The sequence below is a fragment of the Hesperophylax consimilis genome, chromosome 13, assembly GCF_061612785.1.
Source record: "Hesperophylax consimilis isolate HC1 chromosome 13, BYU_Hcon_1.0, whole genome shotgun sequence".
NCBI lineage: Eukaryota > Metazoa > Arthropoda > Insecta > Trichoptera > Limnephilidae > Hesperophylax > Hesperophylax consimilis.
In genome coordinates this window covers 17,177,181-17,202,567 of record NC_142848.1, presented here as the reverse complement: position 1 = coordinate 17,202,567, position 25,387 = coordinate 17,177,181, and the positions used below count along the sequence as shown (strand labels likewise).

Here is a 25,387-nt window from a genome sequence, read left to right as displayed (position 1 = left end):
TATCCTCTCAGCTAATCAATACGGCTTTAGAACCAAACTGTGCACCGATGACGCTATCTTTAGCTTAACCAAAAGCATATACTCTAACCTTGACTCTAACACTAAAACGCTAACCATTTTCTTGGATTTAAAGAAAGCGTTTGACACAGTCAACCACAAAATTTTATTAAAAAAAATCTCTAAAGTCGGTATTAAAAACAAAAGTTTCATGTTATTAAAAAGCTATATATTGAATCGCCAACAACGCACAAAAATAGGAACAAGCTTAAGTACCTATGACTTGACAAAACATGGTATTCCTCAAGGAACTGTCTTAGGGCCACTACTCTTTCTAATCTACATCAATGACCTATGCAATATTGCAATACCAGGTAAAATTCTCTCTTTTGCCGATGATACTGCAATAACAGTACAAGGTAAAACGTGGGAAGAAACAACCAGGAAAGCCAACAAATGTATTGCAACAGTCAAAGATTGGCTTGATAGAAATCTCCTCAGTCTAAATTTGAATAAAACTATCTTTATTCCCTTTTACAATTCCCAAAAGTCATCCCCTAAAAATAATCTTAATCTGAAGTTCCACAACCCTAATTGTAACTTTGCGACATGCTTAAACTGCGAAGACGTGAAATTCGGACAATATATCAAGTATTTAGGAGTTACTATAGACTGCCAACTCAAATGAACTTACCATATAGAAAAGACGGTCAATAAACTGAGATACCTAAGTTACATTTTCAAACGAATGAGCAACATTGTCAATATAAGAACCATGAAACTTGTTTATGACGCGTTAGTGCTTTCATCTATTTCCTATGGAATAATTGCCTGGGGAGGAACTTACAATAATCACGTAAAACCCTTAGAAATCGCTCAGAAATCCATCATTAAAATAATGTACCAAAGGACCAAGACATATCCCACCAACCAGTTATTTCAAGAAACAGAAATCATGGAACTAAGACGGATCTATTGTATTCAATGTCTCAAATTTATATTTACGCGTCCTATCAATTTCACCAAAAACACAAATCGCTCGAGCCAGAGACATACCACATGCGTGTTCACAGTCCCTCACTGCAAAACTAGGCTGGGCCAAAGGCACATCAACTATATTGCCCCAAAATTGTTCAATTCTTTACCCAATTCCATCAACATGTCTCAAAACCTGAACTTATATAAGAAAAATGTTAAAAGTTGGATAAGAAATAATTTCGAAGCGAGTAACTTTTTTCTATAATTTAAGCCATCTGTTTCTAAATAACTAAACTACCACATGTCTCTCTGTAAATTAAAGATTAATTTCTTTAAATCAAAGAAATATATACATGCATCTATGTTTTATGTGTGTGTGTGGGTGTGTGTGTGTGTGCGTGAGTGTGTGTGCGTGTGTCTGTGTGTGCGTGTATCTGTGTGTGTATGTGTGTGTGTGTGTGTGTGTGTGTGTGTGTGTGTGTATATGTTTGTAAATTAAAAAAAAAAAAAAGAAAAAATAGAAACTTCTCTAAAAAAAAAAACCAATCACATTGATCTCTATAGATACATTTAACAAGTTTAAAAAAAACTATATTTTAAACACCACTGTTTTATCCTTACACTATAATACCCACGCTCAGGCTTCGCCTTTGTGGGATTTTTTTGTTACTCTTTCATTCTATATCACTATGTATGTACCTGAATTGTATATGTATCAAAAATTTTGTTAATAAAAAAAAAAAAAAAAAAAAAAAAGTTGTTTTAGCATGCTCAATAGAACATTCGTTTTTAAATTTCTCCTTTCAAAACTTTTTCTTCTTTTTGAACGCTTAATATGAAGCCATAAATCAAAATTAATCAAATTGAACCGAATTAAAAACCAATACCATAAAATGGGCAGTAAAAATAAGTAATTGGTATAGATTTAAACATCGCAAGGATCCGATGTCAACACGCCCGCAGTGTTGTAGAAAAAAACGAGATGTATTTTAAAAGATCTCTGGATGCTGGTACACAATATCCGGATACAAATTGATATTTGTTCTTCCGTTTGTTCAAACCATTCCGATAAGACGGCAAACGCCGTCACTAGGCTTGTTTGTAAATACTTGAATACAAACGGTAAACACAGACACAGGTAAACAAACATTCCTGTGGGTGAACACACTAGATCTACTTATACATTCCGAAAGATTGGTACATGAATTTTTCATATTGTAAATTATTTTACTATAAAAAATATGGAATATGGAATCAATATTCAGCATTGCTTTTCGGTTTATTGTTTAATAAGATGTCTCGATCCATGATTGAAATGACGATGAATTTGAGGTGCTGGTCTGAAAAATCTGCGTAAATTTAACAACGGCAGAACACTCATTCCAGATTTATTGTTTCCAGAAAACAAAGATTTCTGTTAAGTGGTATGGTTTGTAGGTATAGGAAAATTAACTGAGATTTTTGATTTAAAAAAATGTTAAAATGCTTTATAAAGAAGGAAATAAATAATAAATATTAGCAAAAAAAAAACAGTGCCAATATTGTAAAGGTCTCATTCAATATTTTGGGAAGGTATCACAGTATAAATTCTGATGTTTTAAACGTAGGATGTTGTAGTTAGACTACTAATGTTGTTAGGAGTGATTTAACATGTTCGGAAAGTTGCTTAATGAAAATGCAAGGAGAAACAAAGAGAAGAAATGAAACAAAATGTTTTAAAAAAGATAATTTTTAATAAGATTTTAATGTCCTTTTGTAATTAAAACAAAAAAAATATTTGTTGTAGTATTAAATATTTATGGAAAACAATTTCATAAAGTAAAGTTAGGTAAGTAGGATTCAAGAAAAAAGGAAGCTTGAAATAAACATTGTTTTTAAATTTATTGATATCTACCTACCATCGCTACGTACGTACTGAAATTATTAATGAAACACTCGGATTTTATATCAATAAAACGAAAAGCTTTCATTTCGTCGACTTGATTTTCATGTTATTTTTTGGACAAGCATATTATTACGTCGTCAGCGTAATTGCAATGTTGGAGCCGTGTTATATTTTGGAATACGTTAGTCGTCATTTGTATTTTAATCATGTTTCGAGAAACATTTTTCTTGAATTTTTTCCCAATTTTTCAATACCCACTTTTTAATGGAATAAATCGTAAATAATAAATCGTAAATAATCGTCCCTTTAGTAAATGTTCAAATATAAATGTAGGTACCTACCTAAATACAAATTATGTAATGAATTAGGAAAGTTATATAGCACCTACCTAAATACACATTATGTAATGTATAAGGAAAGTTAATAGGTACCTACCTAAATACACATTACGTAATGAATAAGGAAAGTTACACAGTACCTTTGTAGGTAACTACCTAAATACACATTAGGTAATGAATAAGGAAAGTTACACAGTACCTATGTAGGTAACTACCTAAATACACATTATGTAATGAATAAGGAAAGTTACACAGTACCAATGTAGGTACCTACCAAAATACATATTATGTAATGAATAAGGAAAGTTACATAGTATCTATGTGGGTACCTACCTAAGTAATATTGATTATTTTATAAGACGGTAAAATTAACAGCTCCACGCAGTTAAAACAAAATACCCTCATTGATCTAAAAACATTAAAATATATTTTCTAGATTTAAATAGTATTTTTAAGTGTAAATTGGCATCGAAGAAAATACATGTTTAAAAATAATCGTGATTAATCGCCATTACAAGCATAAATTTATACCTATCTATATAATAAAAAAAATAGGACAATATCATTTCTTTATTTAGTTACACAAGACGTTCTTCATATATTGTTTATGGTATAGAAATCAAGAATTAGGGAGAGTGAGAGCGAACTAATACTTTCCCAAAGTTACTAAAATATAAAGTAATGATTAGTGCACACTACAGGCAATCAAACTTCTTACAACTCACAAATACTCCATTATATTAATAATACGTCCAACTCCAGTCAAATATTGGCAGTATCAACAACGCAAGAGGCGCTAATCTAGCAGATTGACGTCGACATTCCTTCCAATCAGTGTTGCCAAGTTAGCATATTATATTCTAAATTTGGCATAATTACTCCATGTTTAGCATAACTTTTATGCTTTTAGCATATAGCATATTTATTTGGCTTATTTTTACAGAAACATAAAAATAATAAAAACCAATTTTTTAACTAACAAAAATGATATCGATAACTTTGTCGGTCTCCCCACCTCACTTGCACTATGGACAAAACTTTTTCGGGCGATAAAGATAAAGATACTTTAAAGGTGAGAACCCCGAATGCCATTTTGTACGTGAGATTTGGCCTAAAGAGAGCAGGAAAGTGCTGTTATTCTTACACTGTTCTTGACGAAGTACTACGCTGCATTGGGACCAAAGAAAGTTACGACTCCGTCTCTCAGCCTTCCACATCAGCTGCTGTTAATGAAGAAGAAGAAGATGAAGATATTGATATTTTATTTCACTGATTTTATTTCTAGGTTAAATTTATGTTAGCTTTTTTTGGCATTTTTTAAGTAATTTAGCATTTTTCTGGCAAATTTTTCCCATCACTCTATTTCTCAATAAATACTGAGTTAAATTTATGTTGGCTTTTTTTTGGCATTTTTTAAGGGAATTTAGCATATTTCTGGCATATTTTTTCCATCACTCTAGCATACTTTGAAGTAGTTGAGTTGGCAACACTGCTTCCAATGGCGGAAAATTGAAATTATTTAGTACTCGGTGGCGGTGCTTCGAGCTTTCTAATTTGTAGTTTGATCAATTTGATTGAAAATATATAAAAAAATGTCCCTAAAAGTAGGTTCGACTCAAGTATCTGATTCACTTGGTCGTACCATATCTTCCTCGGGCGTCCCCGACTTCTGCTACCTTTCGCATTTGCATCATATATCCTCCTTACACTCCTTTCTTCGCTCATTTGCTCTACATGGCCAAATAATTTAAGCGTCCCTTTCTTAATCTTACTCATAACGCTTACATCAGCCTTGCACTATTTGCGGGACTCCACATTCCTCACATGATCATACATGGTTTTACCATACATAGGTCTCAGGGATCTCATTTCAACAGCATTCAATCTACTTTCATCCTTTCTCTGCCAGTTCCATGCCTCACTTCCATACATCAGGTTAGGTACCAGAACTCCATTGTGGACTGCTAAAATGTTAAAATGTTCTTAATTAGGTAAAGAGTGGATTATAATAATTACACTATGAAAAAATAATTCTTAAATTTATTAGGTTATTAATTCATTAATTGTAGTATATCATATAGGCGTTCATGCTCACCGGAGATAGCCGAGGGTTGTCGAACGTTTCCGACTCTGCTGGACAGCGGGCGGTCGGGCAACGCGGGAGCGCATTCTCGTAAATTCCTTCCTAGCAGTTAGACTGCACTGTACTTTATAAACAACTGAATTATTAATAAACTTAACGTCGTATAAAAGAAACTTATTTATTTTATACAGTAATGAACATTACATTAATGTAAAATAAAGAATCGATATTTTATACACATTCCGTTAAAATGTATGAAAAAAACAAGGCGCACAACTAATAAAGGCATTATTAATATTAAAGGGTCTCTAAGTAGTATAAAACAAAGTCGCTATCGGCGTCTGTCTGTTCGTGCGCATAATTCTTCTAAACTACGCAACGGATTTTGGTAGGGTTTTCAATATCATTTAGAGAATTTCTTTCGAAATTTTTATATTTATATATTACTTATAAAATTCGATGTTTTGTAATATTTTCAGGCGCTTACATTGCTAAGACTGGCTAACCATTTATAGTCTCTACTTTTATAAGTCCCCGAGCAGTACTAATATAAAATTATTATCTACATATTACAGACAATTTAATTGATATATGTAAGCGTATAATATTTGAGTGTAGATATGAAGAATTATTCTAAAACAAAACATATAACTTTACTTTTCAAGTAACCAAAAATTTACATTAATTTTATTTTTGTAATATGATACGATAGCAATAATTATAATAGTGCAATGGCATATTTTTTTAATTACTCGGCTATTTTAGATGTTTTCTTTTATCTATTTTTTTTATATCTTTTTTATTTTATTTTATTTGCCCTCTATTATTAATATTATTATCATTTCAAAACCCACATAGGCATCAACTTCTTATAAATTATACGAACATTTTTAAATGAAAATTATTCTGGACAATGAAAGAATTTTATTAAATTTGTCAAATATGATTTCCGTACTAAATATTTTTTTATGTATATAAGAAAAATTAAATTCCGAAAAAAAAAATTAATTTCTTAACAAAAATAAAAAAAAACTTTAAAATACTGTATTGCTGCATCAATATAAATAGGACGAAGAAATTATGTAAAAAAATAACGTAATATTAATTAAATTCCGTTAAAAAAATCAATTACGTCACAAAAATAAAAAGCTTTAAAAAATATAAAAAATAAATTAATAAGGCGGAGAAATTACAAAAAAAATATTATGAAGTGTTTCCGCCCGGGATCGAACCGGGGGCCTTGTGCGTGTGAAGCACACGTGATAACCGCTACACTACGGAAACTGTTGACCAAGGCGACAATAAGGAACTATATCTTAGCAAAGACTCTAATTAGACCGCTGCGTCGATTGATATATTATATTCAAAGATATCTACTAATATGATCAAATGAAAAATAGATATGATTTAAAAACAAATTTAATGCCGTAAATTGATATCACAAACGAACGATTTACGTTGGAACACACATTTCTTGGAAATAAATTTAAATTTCTACCCAAACAATTTTTTTTGTGTAATTATTAAATAAATCATTACATTAATTCTTTAAGTAGGATGAGATTATTAAATAATCACAAATAACTCTAAAGTTGTCTCTAAAATCACGCAAAATTGAATTCTTCAATGGAATTGCATGATTTATGAATTTCAATATTTAAATCACAAATAAATAAAATAGCACATATTCGTACTATTTTTTTGTTATTAAATGATAATTTTTTTGTTAGTAGAATATTACTGTTGCCAACTTTAAACGTACTGCTCAGCTGTAATAAATGTACTGTTTATAATTGTATTACTTTTGTAGGTATATATTTACAATATTATACTAAGTTCACATTTTTTTTATTATGAATTATAGTTGTGTTGCTGCATATCTCGACACAAGAATTCCCTAGTGAGATAAGTGACTTATTTACCATACGCATTGTCGTATAGTAAATAAGATTCGTGAAGAATTAACAAAATAAAATTCTCAACCACAAAATCTTAACTATATATTGTAAAATCTCTTAACTATATTGCCTACACACTCTATAACTCTCTTCCAGATATGTATAGCCAGCATAATCCAAAAATTCAAAGTAAGGCTTTAAAAGAATATTTTTTTTAAACTTTACTTTGTTTTATTTATTTCTCTCTCCTTTTCTATCCCATATGTAATTGAGCATAAACTATTTTTACCAATGTATTAGTGGGTAAGTAACTTCTAAATTCCTACCTTGGCTCTGTACTTTTGTGTATATCCCTGTCTGTTTCATTTATGGTTTCTTCTTGTTTGTTCTACCCAACCTCCCATTTTCCATTTGTGTACTTTTCTAATGCGACACTTATAATGGTGACATTTTTCTATTTATTTTACTGTTTCATATGTAAAACTTATAATTTTTATATCAAAATACTGATGTCAAATTGAACCTATTAACTCCCACATATGTATTGTAAGTTCCTGTCGTCCAAAAATGAGTTTTGTAACTCGTCAGGATTGCTCTAGCAAGAAATAAAAATAATATATTTTTTTAAATAATGCAAGAGCTACGGAACTCAAACTCAGTTCCAAATAAACGAAAAAATGCTCGAAAAAAGATATGCGTTTTATATTTTTAATGAAATGTTACATTTACGTAATTCATGTATCCATATTAAGATATTTATTTTTCTAGCTCTAAAGCCGGATTCAGACGGAAGAAAGAGATTTGGCGTCGAGACTTTGACATGTGAGTTGCCGCTCGTTTATTCAGATTAGCGCTCGGCGTTATTCGCTAAAAGTACTCTGTCAGTTTGACGTTTTCATTTTAGGATATACGTCGCTTACATTTTTATCATGGACTTTCAAGCAGACAGAAATAGACGGAGAGAGTGTCAAGATTATTGTACATCATAATTTTTTGTTTTCTTCCAAACATTAATACGTATAAAATTGACTTTCGATCACATTATATGAATATTTTAATAATGTCTGTAGCTCGCTTTAGTCCTAAACTTTTAGTATCCACCTATGTAAAAGACTTCGGCTCCTAAGAGGAAATACCCCTTTTTTATTTATATTAACTCCACACAGGAGGCCCTGAAGAAAATAATTTCACTCAGGGCCTATGTCATCTTTGGGGATGCTGTGTGGAGGGTCTTTTTGTGGAGAGGAAGGAGTGAACATGGGTCTTGAAGAGTCCCATGTTGTAGAAGGGAGGAAACACAGAGGCCGGCAGTTCGTTCCACAGCTGAGCTGTTGAACTTAAGAACGAATCGTAGAAGCGACCCGTTCTCATGTGACAAATTTCAACCGTGTAAAAATGTTGGGCGCGCGTTTGGCGTGTATCCCGACTACGCACCGGTGCCGAAGAGATCAATGACGCTAGTTCCTCAGAGCATCTTCCATTGTAATACCGATAGAACAAGGACAGCATACCTATCTGACGCCTGTGCTCTAAAGATTGCAGTCCGTTTGTTAAGATTGGGGAATCTATCAAACGGACCGCCCGTTTTTGCACAGAGTCAAGGGTTTTTTTCAGGTATTTAGGGGCTCCGGACCAGAGATGGCTGCCAAATTCGACAGTAGGGCGCTGAATGATACATACAAAATTTCAAAGTTCATAACATTTTGGCATTAGTTCATAATAATGTGTTGATGGTAAAGTAAAGTAATACAGTAATATCTACAACTTTTCAAATTCACCGGAGATTAAAATAAATATTACAATAATAAGTAAAATGAACGGCTTGAGGGTAAAGAAATTGAATGTTTTCATAATTTACAGTTTCTGCAGCGTGCCAAAATCTTCTAGCGCTGGGAAAAAAAGGTACGTACATGTTATATGCACATTTATTTTAATATCTAATAAAACCCTCTACAAGAAGTATGGGGAGGGATTTCCACGAAAATACTGAATTTACGGTCAATTCTCCAAACCATTCATGCGCTCCTCACGTCGTAACAAGACGCAATACTGTTTTCAGTGCCAAATTTGCATCATCGACTTCGAGACAATTCGAGGGGCTCAAATAGATTCGCGATTAGCTGCGGGCTATTATTTGAACGAATTTAGAATTGTAATGAAGATTTGAGGTGGGAGAAGTAGAACGGAAAGGGGAAGAAGAAGGAGGAAGAGGAAGAGGAAAGGATGTGATAAGGGGAGGATAAGCTTCCTGAAATATTCAACGTACCGGAAAGAAAAGATTTTAAGGGATTTGATTCAATTCAAATAAGGATTTTCGTGTTTACGGGTGTAAATCATGGAAACACTTTATTTTTATTTGCAGGGCATTTTATTACTAGGGGAAGTGAAACGATGTGAGTAATAGTTTTTTTTCGAAAACGCTCTAACTTATGTAGAGTTCTTATGGGTTTTATTTGCATTGGGGAGAGTGCAAATCGGTTATTTATAAAATGAAATAGGAAAAGTGGTGGTGAGCGAGATGAATTCTTTATTTTATTTTGTGAATACCAGAGGCGGTACGTGCAGTCCATAGAGGCCATAAAGCTATGCATGCCCCATAAAATAAGAAAATAATTTACATAAACATTAAAAAAAGATTTTCATTTGATGTTTAATGATTGTGAAAGTTCGTAATTTAATCACGATCCAATACTTCTTACATTATAACTTTGAATGAATTAGTACCTGCACTGATTGTCATTTTTTGTAGAACTTTGTATAGGGTTAGTAAAATTGCGGCGAGTTACCGACACTCATAGTAAGTCCCTGGTGTAAGACCACCATTCAGAACTGGGGATGCCATAGTCTCACTGGCTCCAGACGGTTAGGAGCAGTTGAGACTATTGTGTGGAATTCATAGTACTATTGACTCCGAGTAGTTGGCACTTTTGTGCAGTATTAAGGTTTAAAAGTGCTCTTTTTAGGGTAGGTATAAAGTATAAGCATAAGCATAAAGTATTAAGGCGATGCACTACGTCGTGTAATATTTTAAATTGAGCCGCTATCAATAACAACCCTTACGTAGATGGCGATAAGGTTTAAGTTCCGCTTAACAACATCCACCTGTTTTGATTTATGCAAGAAAAAAACATGGCCAAAAAGTGGCTTTTATTTTATTTTGTGGATGTTCAGGCATAAATATATTTTTTTTTTTCGATCATTTTATAAATAACTTATTTTGCCACATTATACAATAAAATCATAACCGAAAATGGGTTTGCAAGTAGGAGATTTTGAACTTTAAAGCAGTTTTCATAGGCTTTTACATTATTTTTTTCTGGGCTTATAAAAAGACTTATCTAAAAAATACTCGATTATTTCAAAGGCCAAGATGTATTCTACTCGCAGTATTTAATTAAAGCATCTGAAACATTTCTAGGCGACCAAATTTTCAAACCAAAAACACATGGTTTTGTATCACTACTTATGGCATCGCCTTAGGTATAATGTTTAAATTATAAAGTATTGGAATGGTTAGTATAAAGGTATTGAAAGGTTAATGTAAATATAAAGTTTAGTTAAGTTGTTACGGAATGCCGTTTTGCATGAATTTTCTTATTTGGTTCGTGAAACTATTTCAATTTGATATTGCATTCCGGTTGGTGGTTTTCGAAGACTAAATGTAAGTACATATTTAGTTTTAACGCAGTTTTGAATCGTGGTTTCGCGATATTCAATGGATTTCACGTTATTTAAATATTACACTTCGTAACGTCTTACGGAACCTATCCTTTGTTTACATCCCATTTTAAGAAGAAAACGAGCAAAGAATGTCAGTAAATGCCAAACACCAAAACAAACATAACCTTCACCGTCAAATCAATTCATTGGAAGGTCTTCCACGAACGCCATCTTTCTTTCACACGACCCACGACGATCTGTACACCGCAGAATAAATGGATAAGCACTGTCATTATTATTATTATTTTTTAAATTTAATTAAAATAAAATTTAATAATATAATTATTAGGTTTCTAATTGTAATTCTGCAAGTATTTTTTGGTTTTTGTTATTGTTACAGCTGTTTCGGTTTTCAAGGCCATTTTCAAACTGTGGTTTTAGCCACGTTTAGACGACTTATTTATATGAGTCTATTTTACCCCCTCCTAATTTAAAATGATTTATTGCCGGTTAAACCGATTTACTAATAAAATCATTGTCACAATAGATTTCATATTCTGTGGGGGTATTTTGAAGTCTGTTTACCCCACATAAATGTTATCTTAATTTTATAATAATGATGTGGTTGCTATTAAATTATTTAAATGTGTTATATTGTTTAGGTTTTGTGAACATACTTAGAAGTGGGGAATAAATATTTTTTCTTCCTTTATTAATTAATGTAATATTAGGGTCATTGTTTCTTTTATTGATATCTAATTGTTCAAGTAAATTTAATGAAAGGCCCTTTCTTTCTATATGTATGGGTTTAAGTTCATTGTTGTCAAACGGGACGTGATTATTCACGAGATTCAAGAGATTTTCCACTAATTTTCAAAAAGTGCGTTTTATTATTACAATATTATATTTTCTTTGTATCTAGTTTAGAAAGCCCCTCCTGTCTGTCCGATATAAGTACCCTGATTTTGTTAAGTATTTTGAGGATGATTATGGAGAACACGCTTGACTGTTATAATACGACTTTATTGATCAAGACGACATTTGACATGTTCCTTAGACAGATCACCGGACAATAATAACATCTTAGCTACCTACCACCCAGATTTATTTATGCTACCACCTACAGTAATAGTGATGTGACACACTTGGTGACAATGTTGATGTGAAGTCCCCCTTCTTAAGGTGACACAATACCCTGATAGCGATGATTGCCCCGATGCTCACATTTTAATTATTTCTGATGTACGTATTACTAAAATCTTAAATGTTTTTAGAGGGATTCCCAGAGATGCTAGTTATTTATATTTAACATTAATACAAATAGGACCTTACCATTAAATATCTCATGTAAAACGGTTTGCCAATTTTATAAGGAGTTTTTCAACGATAAGATGAGCGGGAAATACCAGATTTTATTTTTGTAGGCGATGAATTATTAACTTCGCGAGGAATCCCTCTAAAACAAATGAGATTCTATTAATGTATTCATAAAAATTAATTAAAATAACGCACGTAACTGTATTCGTGTGCAGGTGTTGAAGTACTTGCACCTTTATAGTTCAGTCACGGCCACAGCTTTAGCCGGAAAGGTCGTGTCTCTCCCGGCCCGACTGTACGGTGATTTCTTTTATGTATTTATTAATTTATTCAAACGATTACTTTACTTTACTATTAGTGAAATTTTCTTTTTTTTTTCTAATTTGACTTCTTCCACAATTAATTAAAAGTTTTTTTGTATGTTTCACCAATATAAAAGAATACATTATTTTTTAGAAATGATTAATACTTTAAATTTGTAGAGTGGTAAAGTTTCAGAGAAAATTGGACATTGATAAAAAAATATGAAAACAGTTTATTTTGTAGAAATTTTTAAATTCTTAAGTTTCTTTATTTCGATAGTTAAATATTAACTTAAATTTTATTTTCAATATAAAGTTTCGCTGTTATGTGTGATTGTTATTTGTAATTGTCATGCCTAAAAATGATTATAAAGTAGATTTTTTTCATATAAAAAGTATTTCAAATATAATTACTATAAATAATGTAAATATTTTCTTTTTACATAAAATTATACTATTTGGCTTTTAGTCATGCCAATTTTTGGGCACTGAGAAAGTGTAAGTGATTGTGAAGAATTCACACATGTCATAAATACACATCTATACCTGATATAATATTTTAACAAAAATATGCATTACTTAAAATTGCAAGCTGATTTTTTCAAGAATTAACAGGTTCTGCCCAAGTATAAGATATTACACAAGGTGATAGGAATAAAATTTTAGATATTCGAAAGTTTTTTTTCGTACATATAAGTACGTTTCAGTAAAATATGGGAAAGCAGAACACAAAAGGAGTTTTATCCCTGGCAAAATTAAGGCACCAAGGAAAATGCTTGACGGATCGGAGAAGGTACTACTGAAATACACACATTAAATTAGATTTTTGGAATAAGTTTTCTACAGTACATAATTGTACAATGTAAGTTTAAATAATTTTATATATTTACATATATATGTAGGTATATACATATATGCGCACTCGAAAATCTTGAATTGAGCAAATTGAATTTGGAGTATAAGAAGTAGATTAATTTTGATATCAAAATACCAATGTAAATTTTTACCTATTAACTTCCACCTATGTATTGTAAGTTCTTCCCTCCCCACAGTGAGTTTTGTAACTCATCGGGATTGCTTTAGGAAGAAAATAAATCATTAATAATTAAAAACATGAGATTTTTTTTTGAACTTTCATTGGCTCCTATCAAAAGTGAATCCTATCAAGTTGTATTTTAAAATTAATATACATTTATTAACCAAAAAAGGATTTGTTATTTAAGGTTATTTGGGATCTTTTACATATTTTTCCACTGTACGTAGACACCATGCAAATTATGCAATTCATTAACTAATGCTAACAATAATAATTATTATTATTATCGTACAGAAAAATATATTTTGAAACTTGTCCGTGTGAAATCAAACCATGTCTCACTGTGCAAAGCAACTGAAACTTGATACACAAAATACGAAATGCTTCGGTATCTAGCTCCGCCCACGCAAAGCGTGTTCACGCTCATAACTGATATATTTTTGGAGTCTTATTTCGCCTTAAGTGAAACACTATATATAATATAGATAAAAAATCTTATTATCTATCCGGTTGATATATAGAGTTACAATCATGTGGAACACTTTTTTAATGTTATATTATATTCAAAATAAAATTGCACCCTTTAAAAATAACAGAAATCTTAGACAAACGTCAATACTTCCTACTCCTAAATGTAAAAAAACAATAGGACAGTTCAACCATGAATATCTCGGAGTTAAATTTTTTAACTCATTACCAGAAAAAATTAGAAACATGAATGCAAATATAAACGAATTCAAAAGCCACCTTAAAAAGTATTCCGAACAGTTGAACTGAATCGTACCAAATATAAACAAATATAACAACACCCCCATACACACAAGCCCTGCTTATTTATGGGGGTACATCGAATACTTATATTATGTAATTAATAACCTACTATATTGTGTAATTATATTATGTAATTGTTATATTATGTAATTCGTGTATCTTTTTTTTACTAATAAAAAAAACTAAAAAAAAAAAAAAAAAAGTGTTTTAATAATAAGAAGTTATTTATTCGTTGGAAGACTTAAGGCAGTTTGACATTATAGAATGTTAGTGAAAAATAATTTTAAGTTAAATAACTAACTTGTAGATACATTTAAATAACATAAATATATCTTTAAAAAGTTGTATAAAGTCATGGAAAGTGATGAAACAAAAACTTTATTAACTGGGTTATGTAGGTTAGGTTAGGTTAACGTTTTTAATGACTTTATATCACTTTTTAAAAGTGTGTTGAATAGTCACTGTGTTGAGTTAGAATGGAACCAAATCGCAGTGACCAATACTCGCTTTATTATTAGATCCAAAACCTGAAGCTTTGACAAAATCTAAAAAAATATATATTTAATATACTTTTTAAAGTTTCAAAGAAAAATGACGATTATGTCTCCGGTATCCAAAATACAGTCTAATATTTTATTGTCAATTATAAAATGTAAGTGCCATGCTTGACTTGAAAAAAATGGTTCATTACAACATCCACTCCTGAAGTGATTAAAATAAATCGTATGTCACGGAAATAATTCCTACTGTGAAAAATAATTTTTTTCCTGAAAATTTTTTGGTGAATTTGGATTGGCACCGTTTCCGGCTAGAAAACGGCACTTCTTGGATGGACGCCGGAGAAAAAAACGACGTAGATTCGATTATGTCTGATTATCAAAGGGATTGGTCTGTGATTCGCTATTGACTACGGTTCGGCTTGTTGTTTATCATTACTCCGTATCGCTGTAAGTACGGAGTGCGTTTCCACGATAGTTTATGTGAACACTTCAAGAAGCAAGTAATGTTGTAATCATGTCAGATCAATCATACAATCCTTACTCCATTTTGAACTGGCCCATGGCTTCATTACTGCCGCCGAGGGATTGCTACACCCCATTCCGAGTGATGCCCGCTTCTCCGCACCACAGCATCCTGACGAACGTGACCGCTGACAAGGATAAATACCAAATTTCAATGGACATCCATCACCTCGCTTCTCACGAGGTCCCCTTCAAGACATTTGGGGATTGGATCATTGTTGAAAGGAAGTACGAAGAACGAAGAAAAGCAGGTTGTTAGTTTACCTCAAATTTCATAGGTCCACAGGTATGTTGTTTGCTTAACTTTTGTCTTGCAATTGTTACCTGCAAAGTCATGGTTTGTTTTTAATTAAATTTATTGTATGATTGCTTTTGGCCGATTTTTCATTTCACAGCAAAAAATGGAACCTTTGTTTTCTACAATGACGGCGCCAGCCTTGACCCACTATAACCTGGGAAGATCTCATATGCCCCGGCAATAGTTTTTTTACTTAAGATTTGATACCCCGTGTCTCATACGTTATACGTAATGAATGGTCAACTTTACCTATTTAAGTTTAGTAATTACTAATCACCTCGGGGTTGCTTAACATTTGTTATTAATTTCACTAACTAAACGCTGACCGGCAAAAGGCCGAGAATTTACATTTTATTAAATACAATTAACGTCTATAAACCCGTCCATCAAAAAACAAGTTTTTTTAAACTTTTTAATTCATATATTTCAAAATGTCTTTTACAATTAAAAAAAATATATTGGTTTGGCTGAGGATTGAACCTTCTTTCCTAACGATGCTAAATTGCTAGATGTCGATCGTTTAGGATCGACATTTATTTCTTATGATGATACACTAATATAATATATAATTGGAGGTAACTATGAAGAACTAATATATATTAAATAATGAACTAGATAATGTATCAAGATGTCTAAAAATAAATAATCTTAAATTAAATACAAAAAAAAAACCCAAAATGTATGATAATTGGATATAATAAGACATCCAGTGAAAGCAAAATTAAAATTGATGATGAAATTATTGAAAATGTTTAAAATACTTAAATTATTACTATCAAGATTCCAAACTCAACTTTAACAAACATGCTGAATATACCCAAAAGAAAATTAGAAAAAAGATTGAAAAAAAGTCTATTTTCCAAAAAAGGATACCTTTTTTGGAAAAATAGACGCCTCTGGTTGGTTCGCTCAGTGCTATCTTTTCTACCCAATACTCTGATCTTTTGGAATATCTATCTCTTGTATATATTTTATCTATCTCTTGTATATATTTTAACAATCTCTTATCTATCTCTTATATATCTCATATCTATTTCTTATCTCATGTTCTCTCTTCTCATAAATCGATTATCTTGTATATATTTTTAATCTATCTCTTGTATATTTTTTTACTATCTCTTATCTATGTCTAGTCTATCTCTTATTTAACGCTTATATTAATATCTAATTCAATCAATCCAATATGGTATATTAGGATGGAGGGAGCGCCTATAAAACTCACACACAACCTCTTTACATTGCGCAAAAACTAATAATTAAAATAATATTAAAGAACTCATTTTCAAAGAATTTAAAGTCAGAAAATTAAATACTCTTTTCCTGTCACTCAACAAAGATGATATCCTAAACAAAAACGTACCATTTTTGTTATTTGTTTTTGGGGTGTTATGCCGTGTTGCGCTACTCCTTTAGCCAACGTTTAGGACAGCATTGCAGTGTCCATCATCAGGGCAGATGTGTTATTTGAGGTTGTGGTGAAATGTGAGCTTATGTATGAGGTTGTGATACCGTGTTGCCAGCTCCAACCCTCTGAGCTAACATTAACGTTTCATTTTTTATTTTAAGTGGTTTTCTTCGTTTAGCTCTGGTGTATCCGTCAATTACCGGATACCAACTATTGAGCTTAGCTCCATCGTCTCTATTAATATTTACGGGATTTTTATGGATTTCAATGGCCTCCGTAATCAGCCGTGCTCTATAAGTTTTGGGTCTCCCAAGGAACAAATCCAAAGAAATGCCCGGTTTCAATCAAATGCTCGGCAATTGCCGAAAATCATACAAAACCGTACCATTCAGGCAGTTGCTGACGGTTTCACCTCATCCTCACACTCTGTAAATGCTGGCGTCCCACAGGGATCGGTTCTATCTCCGACTTTGTTTTTGTTGCACATCAATGACCTTTTGACATGTGTACCGATTCGTTGTTACGCGGATGACAGTACAGTTCATGATAGCTTTTTGTTTGACAAGCCCCCAAAGGGCACACAAACTCCAACGGCTCGGAGGGCTTTGAAGCAGAGAATGGACGGTTATCTCGAGAGTATTTCCTCCTGGGGTAAAAATAATCTCGTCGAATTTAATGTTTCAAAGACCCAATCCTGTCTGATTACGTCTAAAAAGGATCTAAATGATAATCTAGTCTCCTTCAACGGAAGCAATCTTCCGAACAGGCCTTCCATTGATATGCTTGGTGTAACTATAAGTGACCAGCTCAGGTATGTGGGCTCAATCGAAGCCAGAGTAAAGCTGGCCTCTCAGAAGCTGGGCGTACTGTACAGGGCCCGCAGATACTTTAATAGTACACAACTGCTGACACTGTACAAATCGCAAGTGCGCCCTACTGTCGAATTTGGCAGCCATCTCTGGTCCGGAGCCCCTAAATACCTGAAAAAAACCCTTGACTCTGTGCAAAAACGGGCGGTCCGTTTGATAGATTCCCCAATCTTAACAAACGGACTGCAATCTTTAGAGCACAGGCGTCAGATAGGTATGCTGTCCTTGTTCTATCGGTATTATAATGGAAGATGCTCTGAGGAACTAGCGTCATTGATCCCTTCGGCACCGGTGCGTAGTAGGGATACACGCCAAACGCGCGCCCAACATTTGTACACGGTTGACATTTGTCACATGAGAACGGGTCGCTTCTACGATTCGTTCTTAAGTTCAACAGCTCGGCTATGGAACGAACTGCCGGCCTCTGTGTTTCCTCCCTCCTACAACATGGGACTATTCAAGACCCATGTTCACACCTTCCTCTCCACAAAAAGACCCTCCACACAGAATCCCCAAAGATGAGCTAGGCCCTGAGGGATATTATTTTCTTCAGGGCCTCCTGTGTGGAGTTAATATAAAAAAAATTCATAAACAGCAAATCTTAGGCAAAAATACATGTTATCAATTCCGATTTGTAAAAAAACTTTCGGTCAGCAAAATTAAAAATACTTAGGAACAAATTTCCTCAATAAATTGCAAGAAAATATAATATCACTACATGATAGTTTCAAAGAATTTAAACCACAATTAAAAAAATTTACTGAAAACCTAAACTAAATTAAAAAAAAAAAAATAAAGAAAGAAAAAAAAAAAACAAAAAAAAAAATTTAAAAAATAAAATAAATCTAAGAAACTGAACAAATAAAACCTCATTCCATACACACAAGCAATTGCTTATTATGGGAGAACATAGAAAAATAATAAATATTAATCATATCATAATAACTTTTATCTTATTACTAGTGAAATATATATGTATATCACACATTGTAATTTTTTTTTCTTGAAAAAATGTAATTTGAAAAAAAAAAAATTCTCTTAACTATCTCATATTTATATTTTATCCATCTCTTATTTTTTTCATATCTGTCCCGGTATATATTTAATCTATCTCTTATCTATTATCTCTGTATATATTTTATCTATCTCTTATCTATCTCATATATCTCTTATTTATCCCTTATCTATATTTTATATATTGCTTATATATTTTTAACTTTCTCTTATAAATATCCTTTATAACTTATCTCTTATCTACCGCTTATCTATCTTTTATCTACCGCTTATCTGTCTCTTATCTATCCCGTGTCTATCTCTTATCTATCTCTTTCTAAATTTTATTTCTTATCTATCGCTCATTTATCAATTATCTATCTCATTTATCTCTCATCTATCCCTAATCTTTCTCTTAGCTATCTCTCATCTATCTCATTTATAACTTATCTATCTCTTATAAATCTCTTATATATCTCATTTATAATTTATCTTTCTCTTTTCTATCTCGTATCTTTATCTTATCTACCACTTATCTAGCGCTTATCTATCTCTTATATATTGCTTATCTATCTCTTATTTATCACTTATCTATCTCTTATCTACAGCTTATCTTTCCCGTATCTATCTTTTAAAAATCCCTTATCTATCGCTTATCTATCACTTATTTTAATCTTATCTTTCTCTTTATATATTTTTATAAATCTCATATACTCTTATCTATCTCTTATACAAATCTCTGTATATATTTTTATCTTTCTCTTATCAATATCATTTATAACTTATCTATATCTTATCTATCACTTATCTATCGCTTATCAATCTCATTTGTCTCTTATCTTTCACTTATCTATCTCTTATCTATATCTTATCTTTCTCATTTATCTCTTATGTATCCCATATCTATCTCTTATCTTTCCCTTATCTATCGCTTATCTTTCGCTTTTCTATCGCTTATCTATCTCATTTATCAATATCTATCACTTATATATCTTATATCTATCCCTTATAGATATCTTATCTATCTCCTATCTTCCGCTTATAATCTTAAAAATCGCTTCTGTGTCTTTTTCGCTTATCTTTCCCTTATGTTTCTCTTATCTATCTCTTTTATATCACTTATCTTTCTCATATCTATCCCTTATATATTTCTTATCTATCGCTTATCTATCTCTTATCTATCCCGTATCTATCTCTTATCTGTCACTTATCTATCTTTAATCTATAGCTTATCTATCTCTAATCCATCCCTTATCTAGCTTTTATCTATCACATATCTATCGCTTATCTATCTCTTATCTATCTCTTATCTATCCCGTATCTATATCTTATCTATCTCTTTTATATCCCTTATCTATATCTTTTATTTATAACTTATCCATCTCATATCAATCCCTCATCTATCTCTTATTTACTACTTATCTATCGTTTATCTATTTCATTTTCTCTTATCTATCTCATATTTATCTCTTATCTTTCCCATATCTTTATATTATTTATATCTTATCAATCTTTTATCAATCGCTTATTTATCGCTTATCTATCTCATTTCTCTCTTATCTATCACTTATCTATCCCTTATCTATATCTTATCTTTCTCTTATCTACCCCTTATCTTTAATTTAAATATCGCTTTTCTGTCTCTTTTTCGCTTATCTTTCCCTTATCTATCTCATATCTATCCCTTATCTATCTCTTATCTATCGCTTATCTATCCCGTATCTATATCTTATCTTTCCCGTATCTTTCTTATATATATCACTTATATAACGCTTTTCTATCTCATTTATCTCTTATCTTTCACTTATCTATCTCTTATCTATCCCTTATCTATTTCTTATCTTTTTCATTTATCTCTTATTTATCCCATATCTATCTTTTATCTTTCCCTTATCTTTCGCTTATTTATCGCTTATCTATCGCTTATCTATCCTTTGTCTATATCATTTATCTTTTATCTATCACTTATATATATCTCTTATCTATCCCGTATCTTTCTTTTATATATCACTTATATATCGCTTATCTATCTCATTTATCTCTTATATTTCTCATATCTATATTTAATCTATCCCTTATCTATCGCTTATCAATCTAATTTGTCTCTTATCTTTCACTTATCTATCTCTTATCTATCCCTTATCTATATCTTATCTTTCTTATTTATCTCTTATGTATCCCATATCTATCTCTTATCTTTCCCTTATCTTTCGATTATCTATCGCTTATCTATCGCTTATCTATCTCATTTATCTCTTATCTATCACTAATGTATCTCTTTTCTTTCCCTTATCTATATCTTATCTATCTCCTATCTTTAGCTTATCTTTATCTTAGATATCGCTTATCTGTCTCTTTTTCGCTTATTTTTCTCCTATCTATCTCTTATCTATCTCTTTTATATCCCTTATATATCTCTTATCTATCTCTTATCTATCGCTTATCTTTCTCTTATCTATCGCTTATCTATCTCTTATCTATCGCTTATCTATCTTTTATCTTATCACTACATATCTATCTCTTATCTTTCCCTTATCTTTATCTTATCTTTTTTATCTACCGCTTATCTTTATCTTAGATATCGCTTACCCGTCACTTTTCCCCTTATCTATCACTTATCTTTCTCATTTATCACTTATCTATCGCTTATATATCTTAAGCTATCTATGTTTTTATATATTTTTATTAACTCATTTATAACTTATCTATCCCTCATCTATCTCTTATCTTTCCCTTATCAATCGCTTATCTATCGCTTATCTATATCTTATCTCTCCCGGATCTATATCTTATCTATTGCTTATCTATCTCTTATCTATCCCGTATCTATCTTTTATCTATCACTTGTCTATCGCTTATCTGTTGCATTTATCTCTTATCTATCTTTATCTTATCTATCACTTATCTATCGCTTATCTATCTCTTATCTATCCCTTATATATATCTTTTTTTTATAACTTATGTATCTCATATTTTTCCCTTATCTATCTCTTATATATCGCTTATCTATCTCCTATCTATTCCGTATCTATCTCTTATCTATCACTTATCTATAGCTTATCTATCTCATTTATCTCTTATCTATCGCATATCTATATCTTATCCCTCACTTATCTATCGCTTATCTATCTCATTTATCTCTTATCAATCACTAAAAAAAATAATACTATCTCTTGTCCTTCTCTCATATATATCTTTTTTATCTCCAAGCTAACCCTTTTCTTTACATGACCTTTCTCCTATCTCATCTGTATCTTATCCATCTCATACCTCTTATATCTTACCTCTTATCTCTTACCTCTTACCTCTTATCTCTTACCTCTTATCTCTTATCTCTTACCTCTTATCTCTTACCTCTTATCTCTTACCTCTTATCTCTTACCTCTTACCTCTTATCTCTTACCTCTTATCTTTAGCTCTTATCTCTTACCTCTTATCTCTTACCTCTTACCTCTTATCTCTTACCTCTTATCTCTTTCCTCTTATCTCTTACCTCTTATCTCTTACCTCGTATCTATCTCTTATGTCAGGAAGTGGGTTTCCGCTTCCAAGATTTGCATTCATTCATTGTCGAAAACAAAATTAAAATTCATATAGATGTGTTTAGAAGAGCTACGCATTTTCAACTTCATAATTTTGACTGCGACCGTACTTTGTTGTACGTAGTTGACAGATAAAATAATAAAAAAACGGCAATATATTTTATTATAGGACAATCATATAAAGGTCCCATGACCAGTTCAGGCACGAAGGCTCCATCCAAGGCAGAGTCAAGTAAGCCTCTCAGAAGCTGAAATACTTATTAAATTATTCTGTCTGAAAATTTTAATTAGATTTTCTCTTAGATAAGCGTGTCGAGTATTATAAATCACTGCCTGATGTTTAAAGGTGTGAACGTGAAACACTGTGTACATAAATACATGTTTACGGCAGCTAAAGTGCTTATTCCGGCACTGGTATAGGTAGGTACCGTTAATGGCGTTTATCTAGACATCCCATATTAGGGTCGATCTTTCATGCACCCAGAATTGGGGCACCCAGTTGTGAGCGGGTAGCTGTTACACATTGCGTCACGTGCCACGTGAATAAACGCTGTGACGTTATACGTAATATTATCATTGAGACGAGAGAGTAATGAATATTCTCCGAAGAGAAAAGCAACTATTTCTATAATTTAGAAAATTGGGCGAAAAAAACAAAAATTAGGAAAATCAAAAATAGTTGTTAAAGGAAACGGCTGCGCATCCTTGTATTGTAACACTTGTATTTGAAATTGAGACCAAAATACTCAACCAAACTGAATAATAATTTTTTAACTAAAACGTGCAGTAAATATCGATACGTACAATTATAAAATCCGCAATGCTTCGCTTCGCAATTGCTATTGTCTTTTTTGGGCGTCTCTGACTTCTTCCACCATTCACTACTGTAAACTCAATGCTATTGTTAAAAAACTACATTACATCGACATCAATTCAACTCCGTATCTCATTCCGGTGCAGAGATATTGCGTTAAGTATTCATTGAGCGTCCCCGACTACTTTTACCATTAAAATCACTCTCTAAACACTGATGTTACTAATAAGAACAAAGTTTGAAATTTTCAGCGATATCGGTTGACTACTTTTCGAATATTTATATATTAATAGTGGACTGGGGCAGATGTTGTCCTGCCACAGACCGCCATCTTTTTTTTCTTTAGATCTCGACAACAGCGCCACCTATCGGGTCCAAAACTATCCTATATTTCAAGCTGGAACCAACCATACCACATTTACAAAATTTCATTGACATTAGTTGGGCAGTTTCGGAGATTAGCGTGTTTGAACACAGTGACACGTGATTTTTATATATTAAGATAGGCCATTAAAGAATTGATTTTTCATGATTTTAGATACAATTTCTGCAATTATTTGTGATGTAATAAAAATTACGTAAAATGGATCTACCCTATTGTTGTTTGTTTTTGGGGTGTTATGCCGTGTTGCGCTAACTCCTTCTTTAGCCGACATTTCGGCGTTGCAATGTCCATCATCAGGGCAGATCCGGTAGATCCGAAGATGTGTAATTGTTGGTTGTCGAGTTTGTGCTTATTTACTTGGAAGCGATACCGTGCCGCCAGCTTCAATCCACGACGAGCTTGTAGGTATTACAGTACAAGGGACAACACGGCATAACACCCCAAAAACAAACAACCATAATGCTTTTGGCCGTGAAAATCTAAAAACTTACAGGATCTACCCTATTTACTATAATAATATAATGAAATATAAAATTAAAAATTAAAATGATAAGTACAGTTTGATGGGCATAAATTTAAATTACAAATTTTGTAATATAGTTAAAATTACAACCCAAAACAAGATGTTTTATTTTATTTTTCATTGTGTTGATAACTTTAAAACAACATAAATGAATCACATAAATTTTTCTTGCGCTCGCCGGAATTTGAACCCGTTCACTTCAAGCTCGAAGAAAATGTTCTATTAATGATAAGTATACATAAATAAAGACGCTAAAATAATTCAAATTGTTTGACAAAAGTGTTCCGTCAAAGAAATCCCTCATTAAAACAATCTACATAAAGTTATTTTTTATTCATATTTCCTTGACTTTATTAACATCGAGTCTAACATATCATTGAAATCTTCGTCTTCATTAAAAAACATTTTTCTGAGCACAAAATATATTATTTGATTCAATTTAAGCAACGAATGAAATCTTTTGAAGGATGTAATTCCTTGATCTTCTTAATATGCCGGAAATACTACCTTCAGGATGTTTCGCTAATGATGTAAAAAAGTAGCAATTTGAATTTAGGGAAACGTGGTTCGTTTGTAATACAGTATCTACCCATTTATTTATTATTTCGTGATGTTCAACGTACCTATATTTTAGGGAAATGCGAATTAATGGGGATTTTTTAACCTATGTAGGTTATTTTTTTAAACACCCTGTTTATAATGTTTCCGATGATATAATGCGTATGCTTCAGAGACAGTTTATTTATTATTTTATTTTTATAACGTTTTTCTTTCATGTATTGAATAATATCAATTTAAAAAAAAATCTATTTAATAAAAATCTAATTAACAATTTCGCTGTACACGGAGAAAAATGATCCTGTCAAAAAAGTGATAGCATGCCTATTTGCATGAGAACACGTGATCTTTTGCTAAATATCATGACGGCATGCAACAATATTAGTATTTGTGTGAACACGTGTTCCGCCGCACAATGGGCTGAAAATCGCCTTTCATAGACATAGAGACTTGAATTTTCAAGGGTATATTTTTTGCTAGAAATGGATTCTGCCGATCATTACTATGCTATAAAATTTCGTACGAAGCAATTGCGTGTTGGAAGGAGTTATCATTTTTTTATGAAAAAATTGAATGGCACTGACATTAAAAATGAGGCTATCTCTGGAATCATAAGGTTGGCCATTCTATCCTTACACAGATATACTACTATTTATTTGTATTTTTTTGACATACTTCGTATTGTGGCGCAACTTGCGTTTTTTTTTAAATCC

The 25,387-nt window shown here is 31.8% G+C and overlaps 1 protein-coding gene and 1 non-coding gene across 2 annotated transcripts in view; both read right to left on the bottom strand.

The window, feature by feature from the left end:
- Positions 1–25,387, bottom strand: part of Dscam4 (Down syndrome cell adhesion molecule 4) — a 747,456-nt gene that overhangs the window by 71,212 nt on the left and 650,857 nt on the right. The gene's annotated exons all lie outside the window — the stretch shown is intronic.
- On the bottom strand, positions 6,493–6,565 carry TRNAV-CAC (transfer RNA valine (anticodon CAC)). The gene has a single exon. It is a non-coding gene; the product is annotated as a tRNA-Val (tRNA).